Source organism: Myotis lucifugus, unplaced genomic scaffold (assembly GCF_000147115.1).
Source record: "Myotis lucifugus unplaced genomic scaffold, Myoluc2.0 scaffold_38, whole genome shotgun sequence".
NCBI lineage: Eukaryota > Metazoa > Chordata > Mammalia > Chiroptera > Vespertilionidae > Myotis > Myotis lucifugus.
This window is the reverse complement of record NW_005871086.1, coordinates 5,032,857-5,048,829: the sequence shown is the minus strand read 5'-3', so window position 1 is coordinate 5,048,829 and position 15,973 is coordinate 5,032,857.

Below are 15,973 nucleotides of genomic sequence, written 5' to 3'. Positions count from 1 at the left end.
AATACCAGTTCTAACAATAATCTTGGAAGAAAATACGATTAGAAAATATTGTTTGGAATGCAGATTTCGAACATTAACATAACGGCTTCTATTTATGGACAATCAGAATGCAGCATGCTTGCTTGTCTAAAAGGTCCTTAGCTGTCAAAAACTCACAAACTTCCTATTCTTTCAGCAATAACTATCAACAATAATAGCAATAACAATGGTCACATTAATTGTTTACACATGCTGTATGCTTTTATGGATTATTCCATTTAATTTTTACAATAACTTTAGAACAAGGATGATGTTTATATCTGTCTTATAGATTATGAAACTGAGGCTTACAGACAAAAGTAAAGAGCCTTGTTCATGTCGCCCTGAGCTAAGCCCTGGGCATTCAAAGATGGACTGAAGGACAGTCTATTTGCTGAAGAAACATAATCCATTCATTAAAACTTCCTATCAGTGTATAAACCAAGGGGGACACACACATTTGATTCATTTTAATCTATCCAATTGAAATCCGACAATGTATTAGTACTGATACAAAACTAATAAATTGGCACAGTGATGTACATAATGCAATTATTCAAACAGTATTTATTGGATGCTTAGCAAGTTTATTATTAAATGACTAAGTCACTCTCTAATAGGTGGTGTGAATTCAGTGGTTAGCAAAATGAAGGTATTTCTGCCCTCAAGGAGCTTTTACAACAGTGGGAAAATCATTTTTTTAAATCTGTAAATAAAAGTAAAAAACATAATGAATAGAGAATAATGTAATTTGAGCAAGTGATCAGAAAATGTCTCTAAATAGGTTCTATTTGAGCTGAGACCTTAAAAATGAGGTATCATCATACCAAGACATGGAAAGGGTATCCTATGCAAAAGGAAATGTAGGTGCAAAGGCTCTGAAGCTGAAAGAACTTACATGTATGTGCCCAAGAAACTGGTGTGGTAAGCCCAAGGGTACAAAATGAAGGCTTATGGTCCGCATTCACCCCCTCAACCTTCTCCATCTCAGTCACTTACACCACTTCTACCTGACTGTCCAAGCTGAAAGACAAGAGTTGCATTCAATTTCTCTTGGCCCTTATACCCCACATCCAATCAATTAACAAGTCCTATTGGTTTGGACTCATTATCCTTATCCAGCCTTTTCCATTCCTCATCCTAGTCCAATTTAGAATCTTCTCTTGCCTAGACCACTGCTATAGCTTCCTAACTGGGCTGCCTGCTTCCTCCTAGCCACTTCTAATTTCATTTTCCTCACAGCAGCCAAAGTTATCTTTTTAAATGTAAAACAGTTTGCATAACTACCCTACACAAAACCCTCTAATATCTTTCTTTTGCTCTTTCTTTTGATATCCATATAATGTGTTTTGCCTTGTCTTTCAGATTTTCACTTAAATGCCATTATCTAAATGAGGCCTTCTCTCAGGGCTCAATCCAAGATTGGTCCCACTGTGGTACATCATATTTATTCTTTTTAACTTTCTATGTATGGTATATCTTCATCTCCTGAAACACAATTTTTAAGGAGAAATCTTGTTTATCTTCTACAGTGTCTCCGTCATTGAGCTATGTACCAAGCACCTAGCAGGCTCTCAATTCAATTGAAAAGGTTGGAGAAGTGTGCAGAGCTCAAAATATCCCTGGATCTTTGGTCTACAGTAAAAAGTTTAAAAATCTATTGCTGTGTGGAGAATAGAGTGAAAAAGAGCAAAAAGTAGAAGCAAGGAGATGGATTATGAAACCAATTCATCAATTTGAGAGAGAGATGGTTTGGGCTTGGTCTAGAATGGCAGTATTAGAGATGGCAGAGAAATGGATGAATTTGTGATATAATTTCAACTTGCTGATAGAATGAATCTGGAAAAGAGAATTAATAATTTTTTCCTACACTATTTATTTATTTATCTATTTATTTATTTATTTATTTGCATGAGATGGCAGGAAGGGTGGAGCTAAAGGAGGATGGACCTGGAGGAAGGACAATGAATTTGAACTGGATCTATTTAACCACCCTGAGCCAGACCTAATTTTCTGGCAACACATTTGGGCTTGCTTCAGGTCCAGTATTCCTCCTCAGAGGGGCAATTTAAGGAAAGGTCAACCTACTAACAGAAAAAAAATATTTCTTTAGCAGATATCCTGCCTTGATTAGATGGCAGCACCACTAGACACAAACAACAGCCCATGAAGAATGATGAACATTTAGCTCTTCATTTTTAATGCCCATTTTCCACGGAAGCCAAAAACAATTTAGTCAAAGAATTTCCAGCCCTGAGAATACTACATGGAAGAAATCACGGATCAGGAAGGCTTTTCACTGCATTTAACTGAAACATGATGATGCTGTCAGTTTTTAATCTTCCGTTCCCACTTTACATTCCCTCCATGCAATCTGTGGCAACAGGGGTATGCAAGAGGAGAGGGAACCTGATGCCCTTAGCAGTGTGTTAGCCACTTTTACTAGGGGAGGCCTGGGGATATGAACTCTGGTAGTAGAGCTGTGGGAGCAAGCCCATGTAGGAGTCCAAAAATGACAGTGATTACAGAAGAAGCAGTGGTTAAGGATAATGAAAACTGGATAAAGGAGCATAGCAGAATACAAAGTACCTGGGATGTCTCCTAGTCCTTAAGACAAAATAAAAAATTGCTTTTTAGAAAGTTTCCTGGTCAACTTGGAAATTGATATTCTAGTAGATATCAAAGTATTAAGAACTTAAGAATCACTATTCAGTGATATTTTATCTTTATGACAAAGGTAGCCATTCTATTCATCTTCATTTTTTCTATTAATATTATTCATGAAATAAGAATGTATTGGGCTCTAATATAATCCTAAATTTGTTAACATCTACTAAATATATAGGTTTAGAATGCATGGCAAAGGTTAAAAATGCAATCAAAACTAGGTAAATGACAACAAAGACATTACTTTGGATATAAATTGTTCTTAACATCCTTGCAGAAAATATATAATAACTATTGGTTTATAACTTCTAAAGCAAAAAAAAAACCATAGTCAATATTCTACTTGACATAGATGATTATGAGAATTGAATGATTAATATTTTTAATTATAATTTTAATGCTGCAAAAAAGGAGAGATAATACCAATATTAATATGATTATTATGACTATAACTGAATTCCAGTAATAATCTTAATGCATAACTAAATAAAACATGGTCAAAGAAAAGCATGCATTAGTGTAAGATCAACAAAATGAGCTGGCAATTTGTTTTGCACCATTCCTATGTTGTGAATTAGGAAGTGTGTGCCAGGGATGTCCACTCCCTGCCTCCCCCAGCTAGAGAGAGCTTGAAGGGCCTGAGTCCAGTCATAAAATACACAAACAGGAGTTTCTCTCTCTGCAGTCTACTGGATCCAATGTCCCATTTGGGATTTGAAGTCTCCTGGTGCACAAATAAGCGATTCCCCAAGGGTCCAAAGATCAGGTTAGCATAGAGTCAGCCCCCAAATACAATCATGTGCCACTTAAAGACAAAGATATGTTTTGAGAAATTCATCAATTGAGGTGGTTTTCTCATTGTGTAAACACCATAGTGTGCAGTTATATAAACCAAGACGGTCTAGTGTACTACATACCTAGACTATGTGGTCGGCAAACTGCGGCTCACGAGCCACATGCGGCTTTTGGCCCCTTGAGTGTGGCTCTTCCTAAGCCTTAGGAGTACCCTAATTAAGTTAATAACAATGTACCTACCTATATAGTTTAAAAAATTTGGCTCTCAAAAGAAATTTCAATCGTTGTACTGTTGATATTTGGCTCTGTTGACTGAGTTTGCCGCCCACTGGATTGCTCCTAGGCTACAAGCCTGTACAGCATGTTACTGTACAAAACAATATGAGTTTAAATCAACGGTTCTCAACCTGTGGGTCGCGACCCCTTTGGCGGTCGAACGACCCTTTCACAGGGGTCGCCTAAGACCATCCTGCATATCAGATATTTACATTATGATTCATAACAGTAGCAGCGTTACAGTTATGAAGTAGCAATGAAAATACTTTTATGGTTGGGTCACAACATGAGGAACTGTATTTAAAGGGCCAGAAGGTTGAGAACCACTGGTTTAAATCAAGCACAGAGAAAATGATGCAATCAAACACGAGATGCATGTCTGCTACTGGAGTAACATAATATACTGTTTTACAGCAAACTTTTAAAAAATAAATATATTGGCCTTTGAACAAACTTTAACAAGTAGAAAGAGAATACTCTAAATTAAAAATTTTTTAAAGTATACAATAGTAAATACATGAACTGGTAACATGGTCACTTATTATCATTTCAAGTATTATGCGCTGTGTAGTTGTATGTACTGTACTTTTATACGACTGGCAGTGTAGTAGATTTGTCTATACCAGCATCACCACAAGCACAAGAGTAATGTGTTGGGCTACAATGTTCTGATGGCTATGATGTCACTAGGCAATTAGAAATTTTCAGCTCATTGTAATCCTTTGGACCACCAATCGTATATGTTTTCCGTCGTTGACTGAACCGTTATGACACAGGGGAAGACATTACTGATTCCCTTCTTGTAATGACTAGATAATATGCTGATAGAACAAATATGCATTTGGCCTCTATTTGGGGGCAGATTCTGATTCTTTGGTCTGCACAGCCCCTGGGTACTCAAGAGTTTAGCCTCACAATAGTTCTTCTCCCAAGCAATTAGCCACAATTTTTTTGACCATGGGCTCCCCAGTGGATAATTTTAGGGTTGAGGGACACATGCCCAAATATTCCTGCTCCCACTCTCCTTATTCTTCTTTGAGCTTCCTTTCTTTATTTACATTTCTGTGTTTTGTTTTGTTTTTGTGTGTTCTTCATTCTTTTCTCCCCAGAAAGAGACTGTCAGCAAGGACCCTAGCATTCAGCAACACGTAATTTATTTACCTTCCCTAAAGTAAGAAGGAGTCAAGTCCTCAATATACAAATTCATTTCACAGAGAAAAGAGGAAGCATTTTTACTCCTATTGTTGTCTTAGACATTTTTAGAATGGGCAAGGTGCTTGTAAATATAAAACATTAACTAGTAAACATACAGAAGGACATGTATTTTCATACCTGATTATGAACACTAGTATTTAAATAATTCCTGTCTGTCAAGTGACTTCCTAAATATTTTGACCCTGCCTTCTTTATCCTCTGTGAAATGGACCCCAAACAATCCCCTTAATGACAGTGATGCTTTGTAACATCAGGAGATCCTCCAAAAGCTATCCTGCCAAACCTGCTGGGGGTTTTTTTTAACCCAAACCCAAAGAAAATTAAAAATAGTCGGTACCAATACTAACCTGACTCAATTTCCATATGGCAAAATTAGAAAATAGAATGGAGTGTGCTGGGATACACAGTGAGTGTCCTTTAATCTCTCACAAAAAGAGACACAATTTCTAAAAATTTATTCTCTCCCCCAAAAAACTGGTTCTTGTTCCCCTACTCAAGGTAAATGTGTATATTTATTTGTAATGAAGCTATTTAGGTATATGATAAAGCTGAAAATGATGATACAGCTGCACAGTTGAATGAAAGCCAGCACAGTTACAAAGCCCACCAGACCTTGCTAACAGAAGTGATGCCATCTATCTAGATAGATAGATAGATAGATAGATAGATAGATAGATAGATAGATATAGATATATCTATCTATCTATATATATGAAAAGAAGCAATATGTTAATGAGGTTGAGACTCCATCATGGTCACAACCAGCTCAGGAGAAGGGGCCGGGCTCTGCCCAAGCCTCAGAGATCAACACAGAGGGGCATCTGCTTTGAGCCTCTGTGGTGCAGCTGGGGACAGGCCCCCAGCAGACAAACACACATATGGGGTGCCTGCTCCCAGCCTCTGATGCGGCTCAGGGAAGGACCCCAGAGGGGACACACACACACACACACACACACACACACACACACACACGGAACACCTGCTCTGAACCTCCGAGGCATGGCTGGGGACAGGCCCCCAGCAGACACACACACACATACACAGACACACACAGGGTGCCTGCTCCAAGCCTCCGTGGCCAGACTGCGGGCCTAAGCCATCAGTAGGACATCCCCTGAGAGCTCCTGGACTGTGAGAGGGGGCAGGCTTGGCTGAGGGACCCCCACCCCCCAGTGCATGAATTTTGTGCACTAGGCCTCTAGTTAGAATATATTTGTAAAAATATTGCCATAATCTGTTAGCATTAAAGCAGGCTTCTTTAAGCTAGATTTTACTATAATTTAGACCCCATCCATATTAAAAATAGCACTCTATCAGTTTTGAAAATTTGTTCTAAATTTGTACTTTAAGGCTGACTGGGACCTCATCTGCTGTGCTTCAGTCTGGGGCAACTATTTTATAGGCTAGTTGTAAAGCCTACATATGAGGAGTAGTGATGAAAAGTACAAGCCCCCTCCCCCCGCAACGATAATAATGCATTCAATAAATTTTTTCTTTCTAGTTTGACCAAACTACATATAAAAAAATGTAAACATGTAAATTCATTCCATGTGCAAATAGGATGGGGAATAAGAACCAGTAGGAAATGAGCATTAGAAGCTGCAGCTAAGTCCGCATGTTTGGTGAGCATATCAAGGGCTGTATCTCTGCTTCCCATAATTTCATCCATGTATGCCACTGAGCTTTGCTAATGTTTGATATTCCATTTTGATATGCTGTGAAGCAGTCCTATCAACCGTGTTAGTACCATTCCTACTTTATAAATTAGACACTGAAGGAATGGAAGGCCTCACTCCTGGTCAAAGTAGGAAAGGAGAAATTCCACACTCCTTGTGTTTGACTGCTCTGCACATTTGGGACCAGCAAGCCATGGTATTCACAGTTACAATGTGGTAAAAGCCATCAGGCTGCCCAAAAGATTGTCTTCTGGACTGAAGAGAAAAAACTAATACTGACAAAATATGACTCAAGCAACCCCATATGTATATGTAAATCCATCCATAACAAGTCCATGTGGTGTTCCTCCTCCTACCTTTCACTGTTGTTCTACTACACTGTGTTGAGGAACCATGCCCCCCGTATGGACTGGTTGCCCCCTACATAGACATTTATAGCAGACGTGTGTAACTACATAAGCCTATGAAGACAATCCTGTGTGTCCTTGGGCCTCTTTCATGATAGCAGTCTCATACACCAAAAGTTAATAGATTCATGATAAAAAGAATGAGACAATCACCAAATAAATGAGTACTGATTGACTGAGCAAGAATAGAGAAGGAAAGGACCATAAAGAAGTAGAGGAGACATTATTCCACTGAAAACCTTTGCTAAAATCTTAGTGGCAAGATACCATTTGCTTTAAGAGATGTAAAGAAGTATAAAGTATTTCTCTTGCTACGAAGAAGTATAAAGTCCCATTGAGGGGGGAAGAAAAGACACTGTTGGGAACAAAGTAGTCTCAAAATATTCCAAAGCAATAAAATCAAGAATGAAAAAAGAGTAAATAGCTAATTCTCATGATATGACAGCAAAATTGACACAGTGAAGATTTGGAGTCAGAAGACCAGGGCTCCATCATCACTCAAAAATCAAGGGACCTCAGAAAACTTCTTAAATTCAGATTCTCACTTTTTTCACAGGCAAATGAGAATAATACTGGCAGTTTTTACCACAAATGTTTGTTATGTGTGTTGAGTTATCTATTATAACTCAAAATGAGCTCAAGTGGAAACCTCACCAAGGTAACCTTGTAATTAGGGCCTCAAGTCTAAATTCTAATATTTTATCTTAAATATGTTTCCTATATATGGATCCTATCACCAGAGAACCCAGGGAATTAAAAAAAATGGTGACTACATGGAAAAATCTCAAGAAATTTTAAAATGGATTTGAGTAACTGGAAAATAATTTATGAAATAAGGTATATTAAAGCATAAGGGAATTAGTTACTTACCCAGATTTCTAAAATCCTCCAACTGTATAGAACTATTTTAACCAAGCATCCATTCTAACTCTTGACAACACATAGTAACTTAGAGACTCTATCTGTAGAAGTAGTTTTAAAGCAAGGCTGGATAGCCTGTCTTGTACTGCAACAATTAACGCTGTTTATTGAATATCTATATTCTTTCCCAATGCTGTGATATTACCAAGTGTTCTAAAGATTTCACACTTAACACAAATCACATGGTTGTTTTGTTTTGTTTTTGTGCTCCTCCAATTTAATAGACCTCCATGCCCATAACAGCCTGAGGTTTGGAGGCCTGGCTTCTATAAGGACTCACATCTGCGGATTCTGTAGAGTCTCCAAGGTTTCTGCAGTAGCAACATTTACATTTTCATAGCTGAAACTTCCCCACCAAATAATGTCACTTCATACACTGTAGACCCTCTGAGTCTTTCAAATGCTTGAGATCAGATCCACATGGGCCTGTTCTCAATAGACAGTGTCCCTTTACTCTCTTTGCAATGAGCGGCTAGCTAAGCAAAAAGATGCCCCTTGCCCTGACCGGTTTGGCTCAGTTGAAAGAGCATCGGCCTGTGGACTGAAGGGTCCCAGGTTCGATTCCGGTCAAGGGCATGTACCTTGGTTGCCGGCATATCCCCAGTAGGAGGTGTGCAGGAGGCAGCTGATCAATGTTTCTCTCTTATCAATGTTTCTAACTCTCTATCCCTCTCCCTTCCTCTCTGTAAAAAAAAATCAATAAAATATATTTTTTAAAAAAGATGCCCCTTACCTCACTTTATGACCCATTTTTTCAAGATTTCCCATTGACATCAATTGAACTGAATCAATTGAATCCATAGGTACTTTTAGTTGCACCTGTTCTTTTCATTACAGAGCCATTAGTGTGTGGCTGAGAGAATAGAACAGTGAGTAAATGTTGAGTTTCTAAAAGAGCACCTCAACATGGCATTTCCCCAAGAAGTGCAATGGAGTGCATTCTAAGGGGAAATCAAGACATAATAAACCACCTTTTACTTTTATAATTTGAGCTCTCAAACATACATCCCTAGCATTCTCCCTCTAATCTTGATGCTTCAGGAAAACTGAATAATAGATCGGAGGAGGTAGGTTAGGGATAGCTGGGAAGGAAGTGTTAAGAACCCTATAACAGGAAATGAAAATAAAAAGATCCTGTGCCATCTATATTGAATACAGATGTACACAATGCAGCAACTCTGTCCTGTACAGATGCCAAGAATATACCAGCTACATGTGGCCTCATAGGAGGATGGAGAACAGTGATAGGATAATCTAATAAGCTTTCTTTTACTATTGGAAACAAAGGCATACATTGCACTATTGTCCTGGATCTGCCTGATACTTCAGCAGTTAATGAGTAGCCACTATGAGCAGGGAACTGGGATGGGACCATGTTTCTCCTATTTGCCCACTTTTCTTACCCAGGCTCACAAACATGGGTCAGGTTCTCATTAAGTCTCAGATGGACTCTTAAAATCATTTTCTACTTGATCTCTCCCCTTCCAAACTTGCTTGCACACCACTTTGGGATTGATTTTTGTAAAATATAGCTTTGATCATTGTACCTGTCTGAGCAAAAGCCTTTAGTGGTTCTCAACCGTACACCCAATTAAGTCCAAGGTCTCAGCTTAGCATTTAAGACCCTTTACAAAGCGGTCCTTTTCTGCTTACCTTTCCTCTCTTCTTTCTCTAGTCTAGCTTCTAGGCAAATCCCACAAATTCTGCAATTCTCTAGAATCTCCAAGGGTGGAATGGCCTGGGTGTCAATGCTTTCTGGGAGTTTCCTCCGGGCTTAGGGACTTAGGGCATTCAGGAGTAGTCCTATTGGAAGGAAGGTTGGTGATGGCCAACAAATTGTGCAGGAATGGGTCCATGATGAAGTCAGGAAGGGACTTCCAATCAACCAGATAGATCAATGGAAATCATTCTCAAAAAAACAGAGCTAAGTGCCAGGCTTATGAGGACATGGTGATGATGGAAATCATGACCGGCTTTCTTTCACTTCCTCTCATCCTCCAACCCAAGTACTGACATCACTTTTCCTCCCTGGCTTGAAGAGTATTCTTCTTTGTTTTTAAATAATAGCTCCATATTACATAAAAGACACTTGTCACTCAAAATACTATTGTCACTTCATTCTAACTATGTACCTTAAAAGTATAGGAAAGAGGAACACACTGAACTATTAAGAGGTAGATATCTGAGCAAGGGGATGGGGCTGATTTTATGGATGATCTATATGGCACAATCATTAACACCCCTCCCCTGAGATGAGGGACAAGACAATAATCTTTGCAATCTCCACTTCTATTCAAAACTGGATTCCAGTTTTAGCTGGTGGCAAGGGGCATAAACAAGGGAACAAAAAGTTTATAAGAAATGAAATCTCATTATACACAGACGACAGGTTTGTGGTTGAATAATCTACACGTACATTCTTAGAATGAGCAAGGTCACTGGATATGAGAGTAATATACAAAAATTAATTATACATCAGCAAAAGCAATTAAAAATAAAATTTAGAAAATACCAATTACAATAGCCATTAAAACTATTAAATATCTAGGAGTAAATCTAACAAAAGGTTGTGCAAATCCTCTACATAGAAAACTATAAGACATTACTAAGTGGCAAGACCTCAACAATGGAGGAATTTATAATAGATGTAGATTAGAGGACTCGGTGTTCTAAAGATCTTAATTCTCCTCAAACTGATCTATAGAGTAAATCAAATTCCACCAAGAAAGGTAGTTGTTTATTGTTTTGTTTTGTTTTTTTATTGTTGTTTGAGAGTACATGGTATGCATGTGTGTAGAAATTACCAAATGAATTCTAAAATGCATATAAACCTGGAAGAGGACAAAAACAGACAAGAAAATCTTGAAGGTGAAAAACTAAGCTGAATGATTTATACAACTAGATATGTAAATTTATTTTAAGGCTACAATATTTAAGGTACTGGCACAGTGAAAACCAAAAATATCAATGGAGCAAAAGAGACCAGAAACAGATATGTGCATATATGGCACTACAGTGTGGTAAGGAAAAATGTGGTTTTTGGAGTCAAGTGGAGATCTGCATGGGGGAAAAAAAGCTAATCTTTACCTTTGCATATCACATCATACACTAAAATTAATTCCAGGTGGACTGTAAATCTAACAGTGAAAGGAAAATCAATTAAGCTTCTAGGAGATTACATAGGAAATATTTTCATTAGCTTGGAATAAGGCAAACATTTCTTAAACAAGACACACACAAAAATACTACCATAAAAGAAATGATTGATGAAAGACATTAAAATTAGAAATTTGTTTTCCTCAGAGATATTTTAGAAAGAAAAAAGCAGAAAATAGATACATACATATAACTAACAAAGGACTCACACCCAGAATGAATAAGTGATTCCTATAAATCAAATGTTTTAAAATGGATAACCCTACAGAAAAACAGAAAAAGGATTTGAATAGGCACTTCACAAGAGGATATTTAAACAGACAATTATCATGTAAAAAGTTGTTTTTCCTCATTGATAACTAGGGAAATGCAAAGTAAAACAAATACACATCCTAAAATGCTACAATTAGAATGCCTGATAATACCAAATGTTGACAAGGATGTGGAACAACTATAACTCTTACACACTGCTTATGGTAATGAAAATTGGTAAAATTGATTTGGGAAACTGTTTAACATCATCTACTAAAGTGTAGATACAAACCCTAAGCCCCAACAATTCGCCCAACAATTCACCCAACAAAAATGCACACATCTGCCTCACAAGACATGTACAAACAATTCCTCAAAAAGTTCAGAGATATTTATAACAGCATTACCCAAAAGGTAGAAACAACTGAAATGCCCATAGATGAATGGAAGAACAAATTGGGGCATATTCATATAATATACCCCAATTCAGCCATAAAAAGGAATGAAGTACTAATACATACAACTTACAAGAACCTTGAACATATTATGTTTAGTGAAAGAGGCCAAATACAATGGTCATATATTGTATGATTTGTTTTATATAATACTAGTGACCCGGTGCACTGATTCCTGCACATTGAAAGGAAATTAATTAGAAGGTGGCCAGCGGGGCAGGACTGGGTGAGACGGGCTGGACATGCCCTGGAGCCAACCTCCCGTGGTCCCTCCTCTTTGTCTGCAGAGTGAACAGGGGTTCCTCCGGCGGGTGGTGTCTCTCGGCCAGGCCTGCGGGGATCGGGCCAAAACTCTCTGACATCCCCCGAGGGGTCCCGGAGTACGAGAGGGCACTCTGCAAAGTTGCTGTCATACAAGGGTGTGAAACACAAACACAAGTGTGCAGTAAATCAGATTCAGGACCGACGGTGCCCCAGAAACAACATAACCCACTGTCAAAGGTGGAATTGCGTAGCCCCATGAGGAATCGGGCTCCCTCCTCTCTGGTTCCACCCTCCTCTCTGGTTCCAGGGTGTGTCACCTGAGAACCTCCACTGCCAAGTCACTGCAGCACTGCAGCACCCTGGTGGTCAGTGAGCATCATAGCGACCAGTCAGATGGTCGGACACTTAGCATATTATCCTTTTATATATATAGATTATATATACAGATATCCAGGCAGGCAAATTCATAAGGACATAAAATAGATTAGTTGTTACCATGAAAATGAGGAGCAATTACTTAATGGGTACAGGATGTTTTTCTGGCAAGGTGAGAAAGTTTTGAAACTAGAGAGAGGTGGTGGTTGTACAACATTGGGAATACACCAAACTCCACTTAACTGTACACTTTAAAATGTGTTTTTAGCCCTGGCTGATCTGCCCAAGCACCGAAGGGTCATGGGTTAGATTCCCTGTCAAGGGCACATACCCCAGGTCAGGGCCCTGGGAAGTAACCAGTCAATGTGTCTCTCACACATCATGTTTCTCTCTCTCCCCATCCCTACTTCCCTTCCAGTCTCTCTGAAAAGCAATGGAAAAAAACACCCTCAGGTGAGGGGGGAAAATATATTTTTAAATTGTTGCACCTTAATTTTTTAAAAGACATTAAAAATTGCCCTTTTGCTCTTATTTTCATATTCTCCAGAAACTATATCCCTAATCTATGGCAGTCCTCACTTTACAGGGAACTGGCATGACTTTCAGGTACCACCGTTAAGTTACACCAGTCACCCAACAAAATGATTCAAATTTCAGTGACCACAGAATATTCTGTGAGTGATTGCATAAAGTACAAACTTCACAACTAGCTCTTCACTCTATAAATCACTAAGTAAACAACATATAGGCATCATAATCAATGACTAATCGAATCTTCTTTCAAAGTCGGCCAGTGATTGGTCAGAGCAATAATTAAGCAGATCAAGCACAGACAGCAAAGCATACAGTTGTGTTGCATCCTGCTCTCCAATTGATAAACACATATGACATTTACAAAAAAATGGGTAATTGAAAGAGGAAATTGGCCAAAAAAGATAAAAATGCAGCAAAGAAATGAGTGGTAACATCAAAAGTGAAACTCTAAAGCAATGTAAACCGAGTTATGGAGAAATTGCTGACAATGGGATTGTTGATAAAACTACCACTTGAGAGACTCAGAATTGGAAACCAGAGAACTTAGTGAAGGTGAACTTACCAATTACACAAGGAAAGTGGTTTGGACAAAATGATGATCTCCCAGAGGAAGTGATAGATGCAGGCAAACAACTGCAAATAACAACTTCAACATGAAGAAAGCTCTCAGAGATATTTTGCAACATTGAAAGCAAGAGGAAAAACGTTGGAAGCTAATCTAAACTTATAAAGGAGTATGACAGTGTGCCAATGCATAGAAAATGTTCACTCCCTGCCATCATTTATAGGCAAGAAGAGGACAAGTACTAGCTAAAACTACTATTGATAGGACTTTTACAAAAATAACAATGTACTTGAACTCTCAATATTTCTGATTTTTAATTATAGTGTATTAGCTGTATTTTCTTATTTCCCTACATATTTATAACCAGCAATAAGATAGTTTTTATTCTTTTGACAAACGTTTTTTAAAGTTACTGAAAATTGTAATTTTCCCCATTGATTGTTCAGATCACTTTGCATGGTTTCAGCTTGCACAGCCATTGCTGATTCCACACTACTATACAAAGCTATAACACCCTGTACTCTATTCTTTACACTCCACATTCCAGTCAAATGCTCACTATTACCAGCAATTTAAAATATTTGTATACTTCCTAGCAACACTCTCTGACATAATATTGGCTTAAAAATATTTATTTCCACCACTCCCTCCCCACCCCATGACTTTGATCATGATATTTCCTTACCCTATAATTTCTTCCTCTCACAATTTTAAATTCATCTTCCCTCATGAAGACATTTTCTGATTTCCTGCTTCCAAATTAAGGTGATCCCTCTCGTCCTCCTTGGAAGCCTCTCCCTACTATAATAAAAAATATGTCTAGCAAACAATCCAACAATCACCACTTAATATACCTTTGTTGTAAAGACATGTATGTTTTGTTTTCAGTTTTTGGTGTTTTGGGTCTTCATTTTTGCAAATAGAGAATTGTAGCTTAAAATGGGATATAGTTGAACATATGCATGTAAAAATAAAGGCAAAATAGACAAAGGACATGACACTAGAACTTTTTTTTTAACAGTAGCTTCTTTTTTTCTTTTGTTGACAGTATTACAGATGTACCCTAATTCCTCCCTTAACTCTCTTCTTCCAATCCCTGCTCCACCCCAACCCTTCACCGCACTATTGTCTAGTCCATTGGTTATGCACATATGCATATACATTCTTTGGTTAATCTCTTCGCTTCTCCCCACCCCCTCTGAGATATGTCTGCATCCGTGACTCTGGGCCTATACTAATATTTTAAGAAATATAATTTTTTCCCTAAAGCAGAACTTTTCTGGAAAACAGTTTAAATGCTGTTATGGCTTTTTATTTGAGTATTTATAGAATACTGAATACTTCTAAAATATCTATGTTAAGAACAAAGTCTATTCAAGTTCTATTCCTCAAGGGTGTGGGGAAAGACAACACTGTGCACTGTATGTTAGCAGTCAGTCCAACAACCCCCCATTGCTGTGTGCAATTGCACTTTTATACATTGCCCTTGAATAAATAGTTACTTGGCTCTGAAATTTCTTGAACTGACAGCTCTTTGCTGAAGACCTCACAAGACTTTTAATAAAGACAACTAAAAAGCAATTGATTTTCCCCCTGGTTGGAGTATGAATTCAAAAGATTGGTAAACAATATCTGCCATGATCTCCCTTAAGAATGCATCCTTTGATTTGTACTTTGGAAAAAAAAGATACATGTAAATCAATATTTGTTTTCTTTGTATAGTAACCACATGCAGAGTTATCTGAGACTGTAGTATTATATAGCTACTCTTGTTGGGGAGTGAGACAAATAGTTGTCTGTTTATACTCTCTTTCTATGTGACTTATTTGAAATTAGTTCTAAATGATACATACTTGAACCAATTTCTCCACACAACACACAAAACATACTACATTACACTGCTAGGCACCCTACATCCATTGCCAGCCCACCCATCATGGTCAACAAACCAATAGCCATTTTATCACTCCATCCCCTTGGCCATGGTGGATTGGACCAGGATTGCTTCTACCTCAGTCAGAGTACCTTCTCTTGGGAATTGGATTTAGAACTTAAAGATGGTCCATTTTGGGGTATCTAGACATGTCAGATATAGTCTTACAAATGTGAAAAGGAAATTATCACCTGTCATGCAGGAAGAAACTGATTTTCAAAGAGAAAGAAAACACTTTCTAGTCTCTGGTTCCAACTTCTTTCTAAGCCTAAGTTCCTTCCCATTAATGGGTTCCATGAGACATCCCTACATCTTTACAATGAACTCCCCTTGCCTACTTGAATTGTTATCTGTTACTTGCTTATTTCACCTAAAACAAAACAAAAGAAATATTCCAATGCAGCACTGATTAGAGACATTCATCTCTGAGAGAAGAATAATGATGACATTATTATAATAAATCT